Source organism: Cervus canadensis, chromosome 8, assembly GCF_019320065.1.
Source record: "Cervus canadensis isolate Bull #8, Minnesota chromosome 8, ASM1932006v1, whole genome shotgun sequence".
NCBI classification, from domain to species: domain Eukaryota; kingdom Metazoa; phylum Chordata; class Mammalia; order Artiodactyla; family Cervidae; genus Cervus; species Cervus canadensis.
The window spans coordinates 3490957-3515909 of record NC_057393.1 but is presented as its reverse complement, the minus strand read 5'-3'; positions in this window follow the sequence as shown (position 1 = coordinate 3515909).

The following is a 24953-nucleotide window of genomic DNA, read 5'->3' as shown; positions in this document are numbered from 1 at the left end:
TGTTTATGAATATAGCAAATGGTCTGAATTCAGTGTTTGCAGAATTCATTTAATAGTGCTCAGAATTTGCCTTAAAAATAGACTAGGGGAAAAAAGTCAGTTACTCACTTTTATCAATAACAATCAGTTAAAAACTTTATTTGGAAAAAATAGTATTTGCAATACTAACAAAATGTCAATAATTATAAGAAAACACACACACAAATTAAGACTAGGTTAGCATTTTATATTGCAAACCTGATAGCAAGAAAACTAGTTAAAATCTATGAGAACTGGTACAAATGTTACAGACATACTGGAACAGACACGAAAACTTATTAGTTTTTGTTCTTATTCTTCCCTAAGACTAAGAACAAATTAGAAGGCAGCTGATAACTGACAGCTAGATTATCAAATTTCTGGTCTTTGACTGAAGGCAGCAGCACCAATCACGTCACAACATGCTTGCAGAATGACTGTTCAATATACATTTTACTAATGCAATCAATGAATTTAGCAAAGACGTGTTTAAGAGAGAGTATCTGAGGATTAGGAGCAGGTTTTAGAAATGAAATGGAGGATAAGCTAACAAATCTATCAGAAATAAGATCAACAACTTAAAATTTAAACCGATCTTGAGCATATATTTGAACTTGGATATGCAGAAATGGTCCACACGTCCCCGAGGTTCAGTGATACACTCCGAGGATCAACAGCCCTATAGACAGTTAAATTACTCAGGAAGCCGGGGAATTTATCAAACATGAATTTCAAAGTGGATTCTGGCCTCCAGGAAAAATGGAAGTGCCCATTAATGTACATACAAAATAAATGTTGTCTGCAAGCTCTTTACACTATTTATATTTTGGCCACAAATTGGCTAAAGATTTTTAATTTACACAAACTGTGACAGAGCCCTCTCTCTTTGATAGAAGTAATCTGGGTCCAAGTTGTACAAAACTGTTTGCTAAATACTAAAAATGTAACCGTTGCCCTGACAGGTACAACACAAAGAAATTATGTGCCCTGCTTCACATCTCCTGGTACATTATTTATAACCAACTCCAATTTAAGAATGTTAACATTAAATAGATTTCACACATGGAGGAAATTCGTACAAACCCGTCATATATTATGAATGAAAATTATAAAAGCTCTGCAAAATTTGTTAAAGCACATGAGCTAAAATCGGAGGAACACCGAAATATGCAACAGTCCTAAGAAATTTAGACGGTATTTAGCTCATAACCTCAATATTTATTTTATCGATCAAAAGAAATGTTAACTTCATCTACTGTTGACAGATAATTTATCAAAAAATGTTTTAAATAAGAGAATATTTCATAGCGAAGGTGGCTCGGGAAATTAGTCACTGGCCTTTGGGCCTGAGCTGTCCCCAAGGAGAGGTGGAACATCATTTGCAGGAGGAAGGGAGGGAGACAGGCGGGGCTGGGGTGCAGACGGGGTGCGCAGGGAGGCGTCACTCTGCCTGGCAGCTCCGCAAACTCCCCAGTTCCTAGGAAAGTTGGGGCCCGAAAGGAGAAGATTCCCCTCTCTGTAAGATTCCTCTCTTGATGTCCCAAGCCCTTGAAAATGTCCTCAAGAGTCCTCGGCCTGCACACACTTGGTCCCTCAGAGCACATTAGGGTTTTCTTGGTGGCTCAGAGCCAGTGCAGGAGACGCAGGTTCCATCCCGGGGTCGGGAAGATCCCCTGGAGAAGAAAATGGGAACCCACTCCAGTAGTCTTGCCTGGAGAATCCCATGGACAGAGGAGCCTGGCGGGCTGCAGTCCTTGGGGTTGCAAAGCGTTGGACGCGACTGAGCGACTAAACAGCAAGGGCAAACAAGAGAGCAAATCAAGCCAACGTTTCGCTTTCATTCAGCAATTTTCACTGTTTTCTATAAACTGAGTCCTTCTAATTGAAAACTATTGCTTGCCCTCTAATCCCATAGCTGCTACCCAGTAGCTGACTGCCAAACAAGGGCACCTCATGGTGCCCGGTAGGAGGAAGTCCTCTGACCTAGTATCAACATTCCCATTGCCTGTGTCTACTGGGGATCTGACGGTCTCTCCAGAGAGCCTTAGAACGCCACCCTCCTACACACAGACCAGAGAGAGAAGGAGGCCAAGTCTTACGGCCTCACTTTCCCACGAGCGTGGAACAAGACGATTTTCCTGGGGCTCTGGAAGATTCCTTTCTACCTGACAGTCCTGGGAAGTGCATGCCTTTTTAACGTTCACACCTAGCTCCCTCTGGCACGTGAACGTACAAAGTGGCACCCCTTTTTAAAGGATAGGGAGACAGAAACAAGATGTACATGCATCACCACGAGACCCTAGAAGCTGTGACGCGGGCCTGCCGTCGGGGGGTCTGCCTGCCATACGCCCGTGGAGCGCAGCCGTGATCTTTTCATTGTGAGCTCCGCGCCTGCGCGTCCGGGTGGGGGGCCTTCCTGGCTCTCATTCCCGCCAGAGTTTCAGATGACCCTTCTCCCGGGCGGTCTAGACCCAACAGGACAGCGGATGTTGGGCCGGGCCGGGCGAGGCCTGAGCGCACGGTCCATCCGCAGAGCCGGGGCGCCCGTCCCCAAGGCCAGCGCAGAGCCAGGCTGTCCTTGCCGGGCGGGACCTCAGCCTCGCCCACAGGGGCCAGCCCCGACCAGGACCGGTCACACTTGGCAAGTCCGCCTCCTCATCAGCACGATGGGGAGTAGGAACTGATGGCGTGGGTTCCCTCGTGACCTATGTTGGGAGACGACAGTGAGACCCCTCGGCTCTTGGCCCCGAGCCTAGTCCCACCCCATGCCCACCCATGCTCGGGAGACCCCGTGATGTCACGTTCTCTGCCCCCCTACCTGTATTGCTCACTGGGCTCTGATACTCCTCAAGGGGCCTGTGGACCAGGAAGACAGACAAGGTGCCTCGAGGTCCGGACCCAGAGGGAGTGGGCACCTCGGCCAGCCCTCCACTGAGAAGCCGGTATCAGTCTCCCGGGGCTGCCCTGCCGTGGTGCTTGCCCGCAGGGCTGGGTCCTCCTGAGCCCTCTCTCCTCCTTCTCCCCGTGACCCTCCCTCTGTGTGTCTATGTCCTCCTCTCCTCTTCCTACAAGGACTCCAGCCCATGCGATTAGTCACCTGGGTTAGCCTGCCCACTCCCCCATGACCTCCTTTGACCTCCATCACCTGTCTGAAGGCTCCATCTCCAAACACAGTTGCACTCCGAGGTGCTGGCCAAACTTGAACTAGGGAGCGGGGGAGGGGGTCTCCACTCAGCCCCTCTCACACACCCACCTGGCTTCCTGCTCCCTTTCCGAAAGCTTGTTTATGCTACAGACCGTCCATCACCAAACTGGCTTCTCTCCATCAGAAACAGCCTCTGCCCAGCAATGACCAAGGCAAATGCCACTGCTGCGAGAGGAACTGGAGGGAATTCCACCCAAAAGGATCACGACAACCTGCGTGGCGTGTTTCACCGCACAAACACTGCTCGCAGGCACTGGAGTCTTTGATCCTCCACCCTGCCCCGTGAGGGAGGCTGGGGAGGCATTAATCAATGAATACAGATTAATTTATGAGATGACGAGATGCAGAGTAAGTTGCCCAAGGTCACACAGCTAATTACGGCCCAAGTCTTGAGACGCCAAGAACATACTCCTTCCACTCCTCCCCGTGATCCCCTGTGCAATCAGGGGACGCCTGGAATACGATTTCACAGCAGTTCCTTCCAGTTAAAATGCGTTTATCATCTTGCCTAAGTTATGACCCCAGCCTTCCCACCAGAAGATCGTATCACAATAAAAAACACACGTTGTGCAGGTGGCTAACATGATTTATTAAATTTTCTCAATTTCGTGTATTAGGAAGTTCCTCCACATGGGAAAATTTTCTAAATATTGAAAACATATGTACATAGGACAAAGCTCGGGGAAAAAAAAACGGTTTATTATAATACATCACACATAATAAATGTTTTTTTAACAAAGTCTGCATGAACTTTCCACATTAATCAAAAGTGAATGCTGCATGGTTCTGTATAATTAACCAGGAAGTCATATTACAAGTGATAAATATCACAGACAATAAAGCGAAGTGAACGAATATTGACCTTAAATGCTCATTAATAATGCAAGATTTTTGATGGTCCATGATGCAATTATGACTCAGTTAATTGAAGGGTCAAGTTTCCTAAAGATTAATAATTAGACTTACAGTGGCCTGTTCATCAGAGGTTTAATAAAGGCTACAGCAGGCCCCTTTAGGCTCCCAAAATACTGAATTCAAACCTCAGTCCTTGGACTTCCTGGTGTCTTTGCAAAGCTATAGACTCAGAAAGCATTTCACGTGGAGAGAGAGAGCCCCTGAGATGGTTTGGCTGTCACTAGAAAAGAGGTGCTTAGGACTCATGATAAACACTTGAACCTTGACTTTGAGAGTGAGAGGCCACCTCAGCCACATCTGGAGGAGAGCAGCTGGACAGCCCTCGAGCCAACATCTGTCCACCTCTGGACGCAGCTTCCGGCTGGCTCACCCTCCAGTATGGACCCTGCCCCCAGAAGTGGTGAGTGTTAGGCAACTCGGAAAGATCACAAAGACACCTAAAGAGATGCACAAAATTACTCTGTATTTATGAGATGTGGGGAAGACCAAATACATCCTCCCAAGTCAAAACATTCCATCTCCTTTCCTGTGCCTCCTGGGCGAATAAGTCGATTGACCCAGACACAAAGTCAGAGCATCCCTGTTCCCGCAGCCTCGCCACCTTTTCAAGCAATGGGGCCCCTCCGAAGGAGGACCCCTGCCAGCTCTGCTGCTTCGGCTGACAACACGCCAACTGAGCCCACACCTGCCAGCCCTTGAGCCCCCTGAGCCTAGATGCCCCCTCCCACCTCACTGCCCCCCTTGCCCCCATCCATTCCTCAAAGCTCAGCTGAGCCCACACCTGCTGCACAATCCAAGTGGCCTCTTCAGTCCCGGACAGCACATGATGCTGGGTCATGTCCTTGATGGCAGTCCAGCAATCACCAGGGGGATGGCAGGCGCGGGTCTCAGCTTCCTTCTCCCTCCCCACACACGGAAGGCGACTGATCACAGGAGCCTCACTTGTGTATCTGCCAGTCACCCAGGCCTGGGGCCCCACCCACAGCAGGTGTAAACAAATGCCTACCGAACAGGAGATGTGGATGGGGCATGGAATGGCCCAGCCTCCTCCAGAGCTGCAGGGCCAAGGAGATTGGGTGGCAGAGAAATGGGAGCCGCGGGGTCAGGAAGGTCAAGAGGAGCTGAGTGTAGGGGGCCTCAGAGCCGTGCCTCCCCTCCCTCAGAGATGGGCCCCTGGGAGACGGGCCCCCAGGGAGATGGGCTCCCAGGGAGATGGGCTCCCCCACAGAGATGGGCTGCCTGGGAGATGGGTCTCCAAGGAGATGGGCCCCTACAGAGATGGGCCCCTACAGAGATGGGTCCCCCAAAGAGATGAGCCCCAGGGAGATGGGCCCCCGGGGAGATAGGCTCCCAGGGAGATGGGCTCCCCCACAGAGATGGGCTCCCTGGGAGATGGGTCTCCAAGGAGATGGGCCCCTACAGAGATGGGCCCCCCACAGACATGGCCCCCCCACAGAGATGAGCCCCAGGGAGATGGGCCCCCTGGGGGGCACATCTCTGCAGGGGGCCCATCTTCCTGGGGGGACCATCTCCCTGGAGATCAGAAACTGCCCAATTTGATGATCACAGTTACAGGCATTGCTTGCTTGCATGCTAAGTCACTTCAGTTGTGTCTGACTCTTTGCAACCCCATGAGCTGCAGCCCACCAGGCTCCTCTCTCCATGGGATTCTCCAGGCAAGAATACAGGAGTGGGTTGCCATGCCCTCCTCCAAGGGATCTTCCCACCCAGGGATCGAACCTGCATCTCCTATGTCTCCTGTGTTGGCAGGCGGGTTCTTTATCGCTAGGGCCACCTGGGAAGCCCAGGTGATGAGTCACAGACAGCTCGGGACGTTAGGACTGCACAAAACTGGAAGCGACCTGAATGTCCAACAGGAGGAGACTGGTTTCCTAATTACGGCAGATGCACTCAATGAAATATTACAAAATCATGTTCGCATATCAAACAGCCCAACTGTCTGAGAAACCAGGTGGACAGAGGACAGACAGATGCAAACCTGCTAACGGTGGTTATTTGATCATTTCTGCTTTTCTATATGTTCCAAATTATCAAAAATGAATAGATAACGTATGCGGGGCAGGGGCCACATGGGGGTAGAGAGAGTGTGCTGAGATGTGCCCTTGGCTCCGTCCTGGCACCAGAAATCACTATAAAATTGCAGGCAGCTGCAAGGGGTTGCAAAGAGTCGGACATGACGGAGCGAGTATTCAATATTCAAAGCACGTGCTCTGAGCCAAAGTGTATTTGGCCACAAAGGATCCGGAGGGGAGGCCATGCCAGAACCTTCCCCAGGCCCCCTGCAGGATTTGAACAGCCGTTCCCAGAGCCTGGGAAATACAGGCGTCTCGCAGAGGGCACAGCAAAGTGCTCGAGTCCGGGTCTGCTGCCTCCCTCCCCCGAGGCTTCTCCCTCTCCAGCCCCACTGTCCTTACCTGGAGCCCAGACCCCAGCCGGCGGCCCTGAGGTGAGCACCGGGGTCCCCTTCCTCTGTCTCCACTCGCTTGCCTCCCCGTCACCCTTCCCCCAGGGCACCCACACGCCTCTCTCCAGATGGGAGCTCAAAGGCCCTCCCCGAGTACCAGGCCTCAGGTCTCCGTTGAGGTGTAGCTGAAAGCAGTGACCCAGAGGTGAAAATCCCTCATCCCGTGACCAGTCCCTCGGGCTGGCCAGTCACCTTTATTTACTGTTTCTATAAAAAGAACCCGCTGTGAATTTTCACCCAGCCCTCATGCGCCCACTAATGAGATCTCGTCTCCTCTGGACACATCTCCACCTTTGGGGGACTGGCAACCACAGCCCACCCTGAAAAGCCGGCAGTGCTTTGCAGAAGTCTTCACGGGGCAGAAGAGACCGGGGGAGCCTCAGGGTGCAGATGCGGACCCCCTTTGGTGGCACGGGAGGGCTCCGTGCCCATCAGCAGCATCAGATTTCCAGCCCAAACCCAACCAGAATAAATGGCATCCCGGCAGCACTATAGTTTATGTGTTGTTTTTATTTCCTTTACTTGTCTTTCAGTGTAAACAGTCCATGTTGTTCTAAGAGGTCAGTTTTATGGGCCGGAGCACCACCAAACTATTTAGGTTTAAAATGACACTACTGTTTAAGACCCAGTAATTTCCAGAACCCGTGATTTACTGCTGTGGCGCTCCATAAGACTCATTTCAGACCTCCGAGAAGAACTAGTCAAAGTGTTAAATAAACATGAAGTCCGCGCCTTGTTTTCTTTCCAAAAGTGCAAACACTGTTCCTCTAATGATTAAATACTGCTTACCATACAACCGAGTGACGATTTCACAGTTGCTTCTTTCCCTTGGCTTCATCTTACGTATTAATTATTTTGTGTTCAGACAAAGACTTTAATTAGGAGTCATAAAGGGTTTTTGAAGAGTGAATAAGTAGTTCCATCCGCATTAAACTGATAATAAACAGACATTTCTAAAACAAGGAGCTGCCCATGTGAAAGCCTTAACTAAGCCTGAATCTATTAACCACAAACTAAACTCAGCCTCATAAAATATTGTTTGGGGATGTTACATGACAGTAAAAATGATTCAGATCGCCTTTAGGTCCTTAAAGAGGAAATAAATTCATTGAACTTTGGTGGATATTAAAGGTTGAAACTTGCCTCTGAATGTGAAAAATTCAACCAAATGTTATCTTAAGCTCCAAGCACTGATTATTAAAAATTGTTTGATTCTTTGAAATGACAGTACAAAAGCAAAACAAAAAAAATCAAATATAATGGATTTTTAAGGACAAGAGGCAAATATATGTGCCCTTGGTTACAATGAATCTGGAAAACAATGAAACAGAGAAGGCTAGTTCTGCCCATTAGGCTAAAATTCTGCTCTCCGCTCCCTGTAACAGAAACCACATTATCTACAATGTCCCTCCAAAGAAGGTACTGAGAGGCAATGCCTGCTGCCAGAAAGGGCTTTTCTTAGCTGTCTGTATTCGGAAGGTCCAGGTTTAAACACCCAAGCAGTTTCCCTTCTTATCTCGCAAGATGCTCTTAGGAGATGCCTGGCACCTTTGCCGCCGTCCGCACGCCTGCAGTGAGGGTCTGCGGGTGTGTGCTCACCTGTGCGCTCAGCTGCACTTCGCTTGCTGGCCTTCAGCCCGGCGCTGTCTACTGTGCCATCGCTGTGAGGGGGCTCCTTTCTGGCGCCGTGAATCCTCAGGTCTGAGCTCATTCCTCACCAGTGCCCCGTCCATGGTGTTGGGATAGGTGGGCTGTCTCCTACGTGACCCTCAGGGTTCGGCGCCTGTCCTGGGGGCGGCCCAGCCTCCCTCTGAGTCTGTGTCCTCTGTGTGTGCATTTCATCACAGAAGCCAGAGAACAAACCAGCGGCGACCAGTGGGCAAGGGGAGGCGGGGAGGGGGAGGACGGGGAGGGGGAGAAAGAGACACAAACGCCCACGAACAGGACAGACACGCTGCAGGTGTGCGCGGTACCACGCAGGGGATAGAGCCACGCCTTATGATAACTTTAGATGCAGTTGTTGTTATTTAGTTACTCTCATGTCCGACTTCTCTTGCGAGCCCATGGACTGTAGCCCACCAGTCTCCTCTGCCCATGGAATTCTCCAGGCAAGAGTACTGGAGTGGATTGCCATTTCCTTCTCCACGGGGTCTTCTTGACCCAGGAATCGAACCCACATCTCCTGCATTGCAGGTGGATTCTTTACCACTGAGCCACCAGGAAAGCCCTTAAATGGAATATAATCTACAAAAGATATTGGATCACTGTGTTGTACACCTGAAACCAAATAATGTAATATATTATATTGAAGTATAGTTGACTTATATAAAATATATTTATTTATATCATTATATATAAATACATACAATCATTATATTTACTTACTATATCAACTATATAAATATAGCTGATTTATATATGATATATATAATAAATATAAATAAATATATATGAATATATAAATCAACTATAATTTTAAAAAATAAAATAGGCAGAGTACTTGAATAGATGTTTTAATAAAGACAACGTACAACTGGCCAACAAGTATGAGTACTTAACATCACTCGTCATCAGGGAAACGCAAATCAAAACCACAGTGAGACATCACCTCACACCTGTTCCAAGGGTGATCATCAAAAAATAAGAGATAAACACTCTTTATGTCATGAAGACATAAAGAAATGGGAACCCTTGTCCACTGCTGGCTAGAAAGTAAACTGACGTAGCCTCTGTGGGAACAGGAGGGAGGCTTCTCAAAAAATTAAAAATAATCTGCCATATGATCCAGCAATCCTGTTTCTGGGCACATATTCTAAGGAGGTGAAACCACTATCTCAAAGGGTTATCTGCACCCCCATGTTCACTGCAGGGGTACACGCAATAGCCAAGACATGGGGACAGCCTAAGTGCCCATTCATCACCACGTGAATAGACACAGAGAATGTGATATGTGTAACACAATGGAATAATATTAAGCCATTAAAAGGGAACCTTGCCTTTTGTAACAACATAAACCAGATGTATTATGCTGAATGAAATGAGCCAGACAGAGAAAGACCAATACCCTAGGCTGTATGACATAAGTACCATGACAGTTGCTCAGTTGTGTCTGACTCTTTGCGACCCCATGGACCATACAGTCCATGGACTTCTCCAGGCCAGAATACTGGAGTGGGTAGCCTTTCCCTTCTCCGGGGGATCTTCCCAACCCAGGAATCAAATTGGGGTCTCCTGCATTGCAGGCAGATTCTTTACCAACTGAGCTATCAGGAAAGCCCAAGTAAGTACTCTGGGGAATCTTAAAAAAAAAAAAAAAGGCTGATTTCACATAAAATGAAAGAATGATGATTGCCCAGGGCTAGGGGAATGAGGAAACAGGGAGAGGTAACTGAAAGTGTGTACCTTTTGACTTAAGAGAGTAAGTTCTGAGGATCTAACATACAGAATGGTGACTATAATTACCAATAATGTATATGTTATCTGGAAATTGGTGATCCTTCCACCATGCACATGTATATCAGATCATGTTATACACTTTATTGGCAAATAAAATTGTATGTATTTAAAACTGAGGGGGAAAAAAACAGAGACAAACTGGCATTAAAAAGAAAAAAGCTGCATCTCCAGGCCCTGGCCATGTGGACAACTGTAGTTTCACACACTAAGTCACCAAAGATGTGAGCAAGAGAAGAATGTTGATGCTTTTTGTATGGCTTTGCTGTTAGAGAGGAACTCGGACGGTAGGCTGGATGAGAATTTCCCAGAAGCCCCTGATAAGGACCACTACACTCATCCTCTGGGCACTGTCAGCCATTACAGGTGATTAAACCTGTTGTTGTTGATTCTCTAAGTCGTGTCTGACTCCTTGTGACCCCACGGACTCTAGCCCACCAGGCTCCTCTATGAGATTTCCCAGTCAAGAATACTGGAGTGGGATTAAACCACAGACTATCACACAAATATACACAACTATCCGCAAAGACAGGCTTATTGGGGGAAACAAAGCTCCAGACGTGGTGTGAAAAGTTGGGGTTCCAATCCCAGGGCAGCTGCTCCCTAGTGGTGCCTAAGACAAGTTATAGAACCTCGGAGTCATCGTCTCTATGAAGCAAGTAAAACCGCCATCCTGGGGCCACAATCAGGACTAAAGGTGCTATGTGCTAAGTCGCTTCGGTCGGGTATGACTTTCTGTGACCCCGTGGGCTGTAACCCGCTAGGTTCCTCTGGCCATGGAATTCTCCAAGAAAGAATACTGCAGTTGGTTGCCTTGCCCTCCTCCAGGGGACTTTCCTGACCCAGGGATCGAACCCGCGTCTCCTGTAGCTTCTGCATTTCGGGCAAATTCTTTACTGCTGAGATACCAGGGAAGCCCTAAAGGACTAAATGAGATGATATCAAAAAGTACCTCCCAGAGCCTGAGCCCACCAACGTCTGCTTCCTCAAATTCTCGGGGCAGATCATCTGCTCACAATTTAATCAGTAAAGGAACATTGCTCCATCTATAGGAATGTATCCTATAGAAACCACCTCACAAGTGTCCCAGAGAATAAGCAAAGATGTCCTTGGCCTTACAAGGGTGGAAGACTGGAAAAACCCTAAATGGCCATCTGGAGAGGTGCGGAAGAGAGAAAACCACACTGCATCTATGCTGGGCACCCACATGGCGTCAGAAAGACAGCTCCTGGGGAGCAGCATCCCAGGGAAGGGCGGAGGAAGTTTGCAAAGCCGTGTGTGGGGTAAGATGCTATTTATTCAGAAAGACAAAGGGGCAACAGAAAGACAGACAGACAAGAACACAGAAAATAGGTACTTACTTCTCATATTTACACTATTTGTGTTGTAGGAATTTTCCATCTAAGATGTAAAGCCAAAAGAAAACTTCCCACAGTCAAACAAAAATCTTTGCACCTGCCCTCATCTAACAGAGGGAGAACAGAGCCAATGCATCATTGTGGTGATGTACCAAGGTGAGGGGAGACAGAGAGAGAGAATGAATGAGCAAACCGCACGCCAAACGCCAGGTCAGGACAAGCTCTGCTCACGTGGAGCTGGAGACACGGTTAATTGTATGCCACTGTCTTCTCTGCGTCCGTGAGATGCTTTGGGTGGTGGCTAAGCCCCAGTGGCAGCTAGCACACATGGATTCAAAGGAGCCAAGCGTGACATGACAGAGGCCTAATTAGGAACTCGGAATAGAGACCAAAAAAAAAAAGGATAATATACAACGGTGAATATAGTCAGAAACTGCCAGCCTCCAAATGTTTGCACTTTGAATTTCATCTCCAGTTGGGTGAAAATGCCCATGGATCCCAGAACACTGGAATAAAACTCCATGTGGTTCCATTTTTATGGGTGAATCTGAAACCAGGTGGTTCTGGAGAGAGAGTTCCCACAGCCCGTGCCCTCCTGCGGTTCCCTGGATGCTTAGAATGTTTTCCTAAAACGAAATTACAAACATGAATCTCTTATATGCAAGCAAACTTTCATACCAAGTATGCCAATTACAGGCTTGTCATTTTCTCTCTGTAAACCCCAATTTTTAGCCATAAAAAATGTGCTTATGATACAACATTTTGAGCTCAAAAGAATCAATTGTTTCAAGAGGGAAGGGCCAGTGGCGGGGGGACTTGCAAATATCTTCTTAACTTCCTTAAGGGAAAACAATCATTCAGAAATGAACCATTACTGGTTTTGGTCAGAATTCAGTGATCCTCTGTCCTCATTTTATTTCCAAACTTTTGTCAGTGTTAAGGCATCAGAGAATCTTTTCTAAAATTATGGGAAGAGGGTCTCCTGGAGATGGAAAGAGGAGGAGTAAGTGCCTATGGAGGGAAGCAAGGATTTTATAAAATAAGGTCCATAAGGAGATACACGCACTAGCTCACACGGAGCTGGGAGTGTGTTGATGATAAATAAGTCTATCCCCCCTGAGCTTAGCACTTTCTGGGACCTGTTTTTCCACATGCAGGCACAATGGCGTTGGGCAAACAATTGGCTTTGAGGGCAAACAGTTGGCTTTGAAGCCAAACAGTTGGCTTTGAAGCCAAACTTGGAACCATCTATCATTAGGAGTATTAAGCCATGTTCTTAGCCTTATTTCAATAGACGGGGTTTTTTGCGTGGTTTAATATAGCTATACCCTTTTCTAGCAGCCACATGCTCTAACTCTGACACATGTGAGGATAGAAGATCTTCAGGGAAATGTAGGATCAAGAGCCATAAGACACTGGGTTACAGTTCATGAGGATTTGCAATTTAAGCATATGACGACTGAAAATGGGATGGAGAGGCATGGGGAAATGTATTTTTCAGCGCCTACATCTGCAAGTAGGTTAATTAAGTCACCAACGCTCTGCAGAGAAGAGTGTAAAACACCGTGATGGAGTGAACTCTTCTCCAGGGTTACACGATTTACAACTGCACCATCCGCCGAGAAGGAGCAGTCTTGCCAGGCTTCCGAAGAGACGGCTCCAGGCGCTCGGCTCGCCCTGCGGAGGAGGAGGGGGGCAGAGGACAGGGCAGCGACGGTCTGCCGCCCAGCCCTGGCCTGTCTTCGCTCAGCCCCCTAGCAGCGGTGGCGGCCCGCCTGGGAGCAGCGTGCGCTCCTCCACGAGGGGGGCACAGGGAGAGACGCCCACAGCATCCCAGGGGTTCTCGGACACAGAGGGGAGTCTGCTTCCACCCAGCCCTGAGCATTTTTGCCCTGAAGGAGAAAACCCCCCCTTCCAGCTGGTGCCCACCCAGCCTGATGAGCGCCCCAGAACCCGGTCTGAATAGAATACACACAGCCCTAGGGTGTAGGCTGCACTCAGAGCTTCTGTTTCCAATTGAAACGCCTCACTTGGTCTTCAGCTGCTGCACTTGGAATAAGGCGACAGAATGCATGCACCCCCCCCCACCAGTGTGTCCCCTGAAATCTCCCCAGTATAATCTACCCCAATTCCTGCCTTTGGGGATCTCAGCTAATCCCCAGGAGCCATGGACAAGGCCCACAGAGCTTTCCCCCAAAAGCCTTACTGCCTAAAAGGGGTGGAGGGGGTTGAAACATAAAATGGTTGAGACTCGACAATTATTAAAATTGTTAAAAATACTCAGCAATCTCTTTCTTTTAGAAAAACACCTTCTATCTGCTCTTCCTGGAGAGGGGTGCCCGGTCTGGTCTCCCTGGCAGTACCCTCATCCTTTCTCTTGGACGCTGCAGCTGTCTGGAAAGGGCCTCCCCCTTCAAAACCCCCATGCCCCGCCCCTGGAACCTGTGAACACAATCTTACATGGTGAAATGGACTTTGCAAGTGTGACTAAATTAAGGATCTTGAAATAGGGAGATTATCCTGGATGATCCAGGTGGGCCCTAAATGCCACCACAAGGGTCCTCGTAAGAGGCGGGCAGAGGGAGGTTTGACCAGGACAGAGGAGGAGGAGGAGGCCATATGGATCTGCACGCAGAGGATGCAGTGAGGCGGCCACAAGCCCAGGAACACCGGCCGCCACCTACAGTGGGAAGAGACCAGGAAGGACCTCCCCTGAGGCCTCCAGAGGGGGTGCAGCCTGCAGACACCCCGACTTCATCCCAGGGAAGCTGACCTAGACTTCCGGCCTCCAGACTGTTGGAGAACAAATTCCTGCTGTGTTAAACCACCCAGTTCATGATAATCTGTTGTAGCAGCCACAGGAGGCTCTTACAGAGGCCATGATAAAAACAGTTTTACAAAAAGGTGGAATTCAGTGCCCTGTAAGCTGTTGCCAAGAATGGAGAGAATGCTCCAGGTCTGCCCACTTCAAGCTGGCAAGATGCCTTGCTGCAGGGCCAAAAATAAATGCACACCCCTCTGAGAAACCCCGGTACCTCCCAATTCACGGGCCGGAGAAGCTGAAGATACCCTGTGGGAAAGAACAGAAGGCCAGCACCTTCTGCTGTGGTTTTCAGCACAATACAGAAGGCAATCCTTTGCCCACAGGCCCCTCCAGCATCCGTCACCCCACTGCAGCCTCACTCTAGCTCGGCTTGTTCTCTGGAGAACTCAAAGTGATGTCAGGGTATCTGCATCAGACTCTTCAGAATTTAGAGAATGAAGCATCCAGCTCATTATGAAGAGGAGACCCACACAATCAACCATCTAAATGAGGACAGCATGTGAACAAGAGCCCTGTTATTGTGTGAACAAATACATAGACCAGGGCACAGGGTCACCTTCACACAAACAGCACTTCTCAAACTTCCACGGTCATGCAGATCACCTGGAAATCTTGTTAAAAAGGCAGGATCTGGTTCAGGAGGCATGGGGAGTGGCCACTCCTAGACCTCATCTTGAGCAGCAGGACGGCAGGACGCTTGCACTTGTGCCCATACAATGAATTCAAAATGTGTGCATTCGGTGAATGAAATGTCAGAGAAGAAGACCCACAGAGTGAAACCCCCAAAGCCAGTGTGGCCAGAGTTCCAGGGATGGATTCCTGCAAACGTGTTTACATTCACATGTTTTCTCCCAAAAGCTGGACAAAGAAGTAAATACCAAAGGGTATAAATGATCATCAGAGGATCACAGCAATGGAAGTGTCAAAATTAGACTGTTTTTCCTACAGAAAGATAACTTGAACATGAAACTCTACTTGAAAGACCAAGTCAATGGGACAAATGTTGAGCAAATAAATAATATGCCTCTCATGGGCTATGAGTTGCCTGTTGCAAGGGACTAAATAAAAAGGTATATTAATGCTCCAGACAAAACCAGAACAGCACCGTCTCCCTGAATTCAAGCCAAACACTGGATGAATGTGAATGGAGCTGAACTACAAGGTGGTCGGGGTCGGGGCAGCGTCAGGCTGGGGGCTCCATATTTGGAAGCAGGCAGTGGCATCCAGGAGTTAGACTCCAGCAGGGCAGAAAGGACTACAGAGCTTCAGCAAAGGCAGATTAACGGAGCCAAAATCCCTGCTGTTGAGGCAGAGGATGGAGTGGGACCTCACCTCTCCTTTTACTCACAAAAGGAAGCTGAAAAAGAGATCAAAATCAACTCTTGCCCCTCTCTGCTTCATGACTGATCAGCAACACGCCTGACATCAGAGTAGAGCGAAAGTCCCAGCGTTCCTGGAGATGTGTGCGCAGGCGGCCACCAAGCGCCAGGGAGGGCGGAGAGAGAGGATGTGACTGCAAGCCACAAGACTCAAATCCTCCCACTCAGAGAAAGCCCACACCAAAATCCCAAAACACAGACAACAAAGCTCACACCACAAAAGACACACAGTAAAGACAACAGCATGAATTCATTCCAGATACAATGAAGTTCATAGGAGAGCCTAGCAAAAGCTTGAACTATTTTTAAAATGTTAAAGGGATAAATGAAACATCTAATGTATTCACAAACAATTTTAAATTATGAACAAGAGGAATAAATGAAATAAGAATAGATGTATATGAGACAGAACCAATTATAACATCTTATACATGAAATATAAAGCCACTAAAAAGTTTTAATTTACCAGATGGGATAAACTATCAAGAATACAGTCCAGAGTCAAAACAGTAGAATGGAAGATAGGGCTGAGGATCACACCAAGAGCAGAGAGCGGTAACAATTTTTTTTAAGGTATGAAAACGTGTTACGAGGCAGGGAGAAAAAAACAAGAAGTTCCAATAAACAGCAAATTGAAATTCTTAGGACTGAGAATAGGGAAGAAGTGATATTTGAAAACTTAAAATAAATAATGGATAAGAATTTTACAGAATTGGAGAAAGACATAAGTCCTCAGATTGCAAGAGTGTCAGAATAAATAAAAATAATCTATGCCTAGATGATGTAATGAAATACAGAACATTAAAAATAAGGAGACAACCTCAAAATCTTCAAGAAAAAAAGAGATTGCCCATAAAAGAATGATAAGTACAACAGCAATAGATTTCTCAGCAGCAACAAGAGATTTCAGGAGGCAATGAAGTAACATCTTTAAAGTAAATGAGGGGAAAGAGATAACCTTAAGGGATTTTAAACCAATCAAACTATCAATCAAGACTGAAAACAATGAACCACAAAAACAAACTAGTCATGAAAAAAATGGGCAAAGTACTTGACATTTCTCCAAAGAAGAAATACAAATGGACAATTAGCACATGAAAAGATGTTCAGCATCATTAATCACTAGGGAAATGAAAATCAAAACCACAGTGAGACAGTCCTTTACACTCATCAGGATGGTTATTAATTAAAAAAAAAAAAAAACCAGAAATAACAAGTGTTGAGGATGTGGAGAAACGAACACTTGTGTATTGATGGTATAAATCAAAAACAGTGCGGCCACTGTGGAAGACCGTATGACGGCATCTCAAAAAATTAACCAGGAAAGTTACCATATGACGCAGCAGTCCCACTCCAGAATGGACACCCAAAAGGGAAAACGCCCCTGAGAGCAGGGACTCGGATAGTGGCACACTCGTGTTTATAGCAGCCTTATCCAAAACGCAGAAGCAACGCAAATGTCAATTGACGTATGAATGGATAAACAAAATTTGATGTACTTATTCAATAGAATATTATTCAGCCTTAAAAAGTACTGAAGTTCTGATACATGCTACAATCCGGATAAACTTCGAAGACGTTATGCTAAGTGAAATAAGCGAGACACGAAGGACACATAGTGTATGGTTTCACTTACACGAGGTTCCTAGAATAGCCAAATTCATGGAGCCAGAAAGTAGAATAATGGTCGCCAGGGGAAAGGGAGGCGAGAATGGAAAGCTATTGTTAATGGGTAAAGAGCTGCAGTTTGGGGAGGTGAAAAACCCTGGAGATGAACTATGGTAATGGCTGGACAACAAAGGAATGTCAGTATGCCAAGGAAACTGTCCACTCAAAAATACTTAAAATGGCAAATTTTGTGTTATGAATACTTTATCACAATGGAAAATTTGCAACCACAAAAAGCAAAAGCAAAATAAATATTTTTTTATGTACACAAAGAATTCATGAATTTACATCCCATGGATATTAGTTAAAAAAAAAAAAACTATGACAGCATATGCATTCAGGGGTAGAAAAAGTAAATGCAAAAGAAATCTATGGGAAATAAGAAGCAAAAATGAGCAATGCAATTGAGAAAATATAACAGTAAATTTAACATTTAATTTTTAAAATAACTTCTTGATTTAAGCAATACTGGTCAAACTCGAACAACAGTACATATATGCCAAAGTCTTCTGTTGCTGTTCAGTCACTCTGTCGTGTCTGGCTCTTTGCGACCCCATGGACAGCAGCATGCCAGGCTTCCCTGTCCATCACCAACTCCTGGAGTTTACTCAGATTCATGTCCATTGAGTCAGTGATGCCATCCAACCATCTCATACTCTGTCATCCCCTTCTCCTCCTGCCTTCAATTTTTCCCAGCATCAGGGTCTTTTCTAGTGAGTCAGTTCTTCACATCAGATGGCCAAAGTATTGGAGCAGCTGCTTCAGCATCAATCCTTCCAGTGAATATTCAGGACTGGTTTCCTTTAGGATGGACTGGTTGGATCTCCTTGCTGTCCAAAGGATTCTCAAGAGTCTTCTCCAACACCATAGTTCAAAAGCATCGATTCTTCTGTGCTCAGCTTTCTTTATGGTCCAACTCTCACATCCATCCATGACTACTGGAAAAACCACAGCTTTGACTAGATGGACCTTTGTCGACAAAGTAATGTCTCTTCCTTTTAATGTGCTGGCTAAGTTGGTCATAGTTTTTCTTCCAAGGAGAAAGCATCTTTCAATTTCCTGGCTGCAGTCAACATCTGCAGTGATTTTGGAGTCCCCCAAAAAAATAAATTCTGTCACTGTTTTCATTGTCTCCCCATCTATTTCCATGAAGTGATGGGACCAGATGCCGTGATCTTAGTTTTCTGAATGTTGAGTTTTAAGCCAGTTTTTTCATTCTCCTCTTTCACTTTCATCAAGAGGCTTTTCAGTTCCTCTTCACTTTCTGCCATAAGGGTGGTGTCATCTGCATATCTGAGGTTATTGATATTTCTCCTGGCAATCTTGATTCCAGCTTGTGCTTCATCCAGTCCAGTGTCTCTCATGATGTACTCTGCATATAAGTTAATTAAGCAGGGTGACAGTACACAGGCTTTATGCACTCCTATCCTGATTGGAAACCAGTCTGTTGTTCCGTGTCTGGTTCTAACTGTTGTTTCTTGACCTGCATACAGGTTTCTCAGGAGGCACTCTTTATTGTGGTCAAAAGAAAGAAAATAGAAATACTGTGCAATCCTAGTCTTTGTTACAAAAATTTTAGTTGAATATCTTAAAATTTTAAGGATAATCAAAAAAAGAATGGAGATACAATCTGTAACTTAGCAGAAGGGAAAAACTTCCTCATATAACTTTTAATCAACTTTCAAAGTGTTGAAAGAAGGAAGGAAAGAACAAAAGAAGGAAGGTGGAAGGGAGGAAGGACTGGAAAAGAAAAAAACTGTTACTAACAAAAAATAAAACAAGATGGTAAATATAAGACCAAACATTCTTGTTAATCACCAAAATATTAATGGATTAAATTTACCTATTAAAAGATGTTATCTGACTGGATTTTTTAAAAATCTAGGTATATGCCACTTCTGAGGAACACCCAGAAGACAAATTCACACAGACAAATTGAAAATAAAGAAAAAATAAAATACACATATATTATCCAAAGGTAAGAGAGTTATATTAATAGAAAATAAAATTCAATTTAAGCCAAAAAAGCACTAAATGCTATAAAAAAATAACACTATATCATAAGGGAAAAATTCATCAAGAAGATATCAACAACTATAATCTGTACCCTTCAACAACATAACTCCAAAACATAACAAGTCCAAACTGGCAATATCATAAGGATAAATTAATCAACTTACTATTACAATATTTGCAAACTACAAATAATAAGGAAAACCCCTGACCTGACAAAGGACACTCACTCAACATCTACTACATAAATCACATGAGCATCACATAAGACTTTAGAAGGTCTCCTTAAAATTGAGGTCAAGACAAGGCTGTTTGCTCTACTAGTTACATTTAAGTTGCTCTGAACATTGTATCCAATGCAATAAAAACAAATGAAGTTTTAGAAACAGCAAAAGAAGAGACGATCTAATAGCCTCTTTATCTACAGATAAATATTAGAAACAGTGATCGTTTTGCATGGTTGCTGTGCTGTGCTTAGTCATATTCGAATCTTTGTGACCCCATAGACTGTAGCCCACCACATGTGACTCAGTTCAGTTCAGTTCAGTCACTCAGTCGTGTCCGACTCTTTGCGACCCCATGAATCACAGCACGCCAGGCCTCCCTGTCCATCACAAACTCCCGGAGTTTACCCAAACTCATGTCCATCGAGTCGATGATGCCATCCAGCCATCTCATCCTCTGTCATCCCCTTCTCCTCCTGCCCCCAATCCCTCCCAGCATCAGGGTCTTTTCCAATGAGTCAACACTTCTCATGAGGTGGCCAAAGTATTGGAGTTTCAGCTTCAGCATCAGTCCTTCCAATGAATAGTCAGGACTGATCTCCTTTAGGATGGACTGGTTGGATCTCCTTGCAGTCCAAGGGACTCTCAAGAATCTTCTCCAACACCACAGTTCAAAAGCATCAATTCTTTGGTGCTCAGCTTTCTTTATAGTCCAACTCTCACATCCATACATGACCACTGGAAAAACCATAGCCTTGACCAGATGGACCTTTGTTGGCAAAGTAATGCCTCTGCTTTTTAATATGCTGTCTAGGTTGGTCATAACTTTCCTTCCAAGGAGTAAGTGTCTTTTAATTTTCTGGCCGCAGTCACCATCTGCAGTGATTTTGGAGCCCCCCCAAAAAATAAATTCTGTCACTGTTTTCATTGTTTTCCCATCTATTTGCCATGAGGTGATGGGACCAGATGCCATGATCTTAGTTTTTTGAATGTTGAGTTTTAAGCCAGTTTTTTCATTCTCCTCTTTCACTTTCATCAGGAGACTCTTTAGTTATTCTTCACTTTCTGCCATAAGGGTGGTGTCATCTGCATATCTGAGGTTATTGATATTTCTCCCGGCAATCTTGATTCCAGCTTGTGCTTCTTCCAGCCCAGCGTTTCTCATGATGTACTCTGCATATAAGTTAAATAAGCAGGGTGACAATATACAGCCTTGACATACTCCTTTTCCTATTTAGAACCAGTCTGTTGTTCCATGTCCGGTTCTAACTGTTGCTTCCTGACCTGCATACAGGTTTCTCAAGAGGCGGGTCAGGTGGTCTGGTATTCCCATCTCTTTCAGAATTTTCCACAGTTTATTGTAATCTGCACAGTCAAAGGCTTTGCCATAGTCAATAAAGCAGAAATAGATGTTTTTCTGGAACTCTCTTGCTTTTTCAATGATCCAGCGGATGTTGGCAATTTGATCTCTGGTTCCTCTGCCTTTTCTAAAACCAGCTTGAACATCTGGAAGTTCACAGTTCACGTATTGCTGAAGCCTGGCGTGGGGAATTTTGAGCATTACTTTGCTAGCATGTGAACTAGACAGGCAGAATAATGGTCCTCAGAGATGTCCACGCCCTCATTCCCAAAACCTGTGGATATGCTACCTCACATGGCAAAAAGTACTTTGCAGATATGATTAAGATTAGAGATCTGGAGATGGAGAGATGACCCTGGATTATCCAAAGCAGCACAACCTAATCCCACGGTCCTTGAAAGTGGAGATGCAATAATGGAAAGAAGGTCAAAATACGGCTTCCATTTGAAGAGGTGTAAGACCATATACCTAGGAGTGTGAGTGACCTCCAGAGAATGGGAAAAGGCAAGGAAACAGATACTCCCTCAAGCTTCCAGAAAGGAATTCAATCCTACTGACATCTTTAATTTATCCCAGTGAGATCTGTCAACAAAACTGTACAAAATAAAATCTATACTGTTTTAAGATTCTATATTTTTAAAACAGCAGCAATAGATAATCATACAAAAATGAAAAATTAAAAGTCAGCAGAAAGTCCATCACCAAACAACTGATTATACAACATAATTGTTAAAGTTCCCATTCACAGTGACAATATGAAAGGTCTTTAGAAATAAACCAAAAAAAAAAAAAAATGAGAAAAGAACTACATATTATCAAAAGATGTAAAACAAGACCAGAATAAATGAGAAGACATATTACAGACATGAATTTGAACATTTTATGTCATAAATATGTCAAATCTGTCAAAAGTAATTTATAAGGTCAATGTAGCTACAATACCAACAGGATTTTTTAATATAACTTTACTAGCTTATCTTAAAAGTCAAATAAAAAAGCAAAGGGTCAAGAACAGTCAAGAGAATGTTGAACAAAATTAACAGTGGGAGGAGATGTCAAGGCTATTACAAAATGACATTAGATAAGACAAAAAAATTCTTACTATAGAGAAAATGAAAGACCAACACAACAGAATGAAAGTTAAAAATAATACTCATAGAGAATATTTCCATTCATATGAACTTTAAAGAAAGGCAAAGCTAAATATTATATTGTGAAAGGGTACATATACATGTGGAAAACAGTAAAGAAAACCAAAGGATCAATTATCATCAGGAATGGGAGAAGCAGCGAAGGGGATAAGATCAGTAAGTGACCTGCAGAAATGTTCTGACTTATTGTCAATGTTCTGTGTCATAATCACAGCTGATGGTTTATTATTTCACTTTATCATGCTTTATTATCTTATTATAATGCTTAATTTTGTGTGTCTGTTTGTGTCTGTTGGTAAATTTTACAATAAAAATATTTTAATGACAATAGTGAAATGATGAACTGTTCCATCAATGAGGCTGTGACAACTGGTTATCCATAAGAAAAATTTAAAATGAGATCCCAACTTTACTCTCCACATTCGACGGTATCACAGATGGATTTAAGCCCAAGTTGAGAAAACCGAATTTCACCATTTTCATACTAACATTCAGTAGAATGTCTTATTCTCTTATGACAAAGAAAGGTTTCTTAAACAAACTTAAAAAGCATAAGATCTTCCCTGGTGGTTCAGTGGTGAAGAGTCCGCCTGCCAATGCAAGAGACATGGGTTTGATCCCTGATCTGGGAAGATTCCACATGTCGTGGAGCAAAAAGCCTGTGTACCACAACTTCTGAAACTGTGCTCTAGATCCCAGGAACTGCAACTCCTGAAGCCCGCATGCCCCAGAGCCAGTGCTCTGCAACAAGAGAAGTCACTGCAATGAGAAGTCCTCACACTCCTAGCAGAGAGAAGCCCAGCTTCACCACAACCAAAGAGAACCCTCACAGCAACAAAAACCCAGCCCAGCCAAAATAAAGTGTAAGATGTAAATTAAAAGAGTAATAATTTTGACAATATTGATAGTAAGATGTCTGCACATCAAAAGACACAGTAAAACAAATAAATGAAAAATAAACAGTGGAAAAACAAGCCATAAGCTGGAAGAAAATATCTACAATGTGCATAATAATGCATAAGTTATTTGCAAATATGCATAGTTCTGAAGTATTTCTAATCAATAAGAAAAAAACAGACATTCCCACATAAAAATGGCCAAGTAACAGGAATAGGCAGTTTACCGAAGAGGAAACTAAATAGCGGATAACTACAGATAAGACACTCTGCCTCCTGTGTAAACAGGCATTAAATCACCGATCTATGCCTATCAGCCTGGCAAACGTTTTCAAATTTGGCCATTACAACTATGTCAAGTATGAAAGGAAAAAAAGAGGGATTTTCATACCTGCTAGTGTGTGTGTGTGTGTGTGTGTGTGTGTGTGTGTGTATGAGTTGCTCGGTCATGTCCAACTCTTTATGACCCCATGGACTGTAGCCCACCAGGTTCCTCTGTAGTGGTAATGTACTATGGTACACAGTTTTGGAAAGTGATTTGGGAATACCTGACAACATTAGAAACATCGGCACCCTATGCCTTAGCAATGTGGTTTCTTGGTACAAATTTTTGCTCACACATATAAGAGTCTGAATGAGACAAGTGCGAGAATGTCTACAGCCATGTTCCTGGTTCTAAGGAAAACCAGGAACTAAGCTAAATGTCTACTAAAAAGCTAATGTTTAAAGTGTGCTAATTCCTACAATGAGAGAACATAGGGCAGACAAAATAAATGAACTAGAATTAAATGTGCAACCTCAAAAATATAACGCTGAGTGGAAAAAATAAGGATATATACAGTATGATACCACTTATGTTTTAAAACCTGCAAACGGTTATCATAGATGACATTTACTGATACATAAAGGGGCTTCCCAGGTGACACTAGTGATAGAGAACCTGCCTGCCGATGCAGGAGACAGAAGAGACACGGTGCAGTCCCTGGGTCGGGAAGATTCTCTGGAGGAGGCATGGCAACCCACTCCAGTACTCTTGCCTGGAGAATTCCAAGGACAGAGGAGCCTGGCCAGCTACAGTCCATGGGGTCGCAAAGAGTCAGATGTCTAAGACTGAAGCAACTTAGCATGCACATATGACACATAAAATGTTGTAAAAGTATAAAAATGTATATAGAAATGATAGACAATAAATTCATACCAGGGGCTACCTCTGGAATGCATGGGGGGTTGGGATCACAGAGAGGAACATGGGGGCCCTTCATTTCATCTACACTGTTAAGATTTTATAAAGACGGTGGGAATATAAGTATGTGTCTATTATTCCCTATTTTCTTAGAATGCTCAAAATATTTTCTAATTTTAAAAAATTATTTTCATAAAGATAACTGCAGTCCCTCTGCAGGGGATATTTGCCTAGAGCTGGGAGCGTCTGCTCACTCACCAGCCTATGAATTTGCACAGGTGTCTAGAAGCCACTAAGACACATCCTACCACTGAGAATATGACGCACAGTTCTGATAAGACATCAACTAACTTCACACCACAACCGGGACTAGAAAGTAGGTAAGATGATACAAATTTTTCTCTAAAAACAGAAGGAAATGTTACTGTTAATAAAGCAATCCAAATATAATGAATATTTATAGGTGGTGAAACCCAAGCTGCCGAAATGATCTGATTAATACTACAGGGGGGACAGCGAAGCCTGGTAACCTTTTATGATAAATTACAGGCTGTGCGTCAGTGGTCAGGCGGCTGGCAGAGGGTGACTCTCGGTCTCTGGTCCCCTCCTTTCGAAGGACTTCATATGAAGAATGACGGACAGAGGTGCAAGGGGAGGGGGAGAGCCACCTGGACTCATCAGGGTTCAGGGAGGGTGTATCAAGTGCCAGAACTGGGGTCCACTCCACTCCGGATTGCTGTCAGCTGGAGAGTTAGACAGAGTCAGGAGAGTTCTACCTGGGATAAAATACGGTCACTGTGAAGAAATCCGCAGTTAGATGG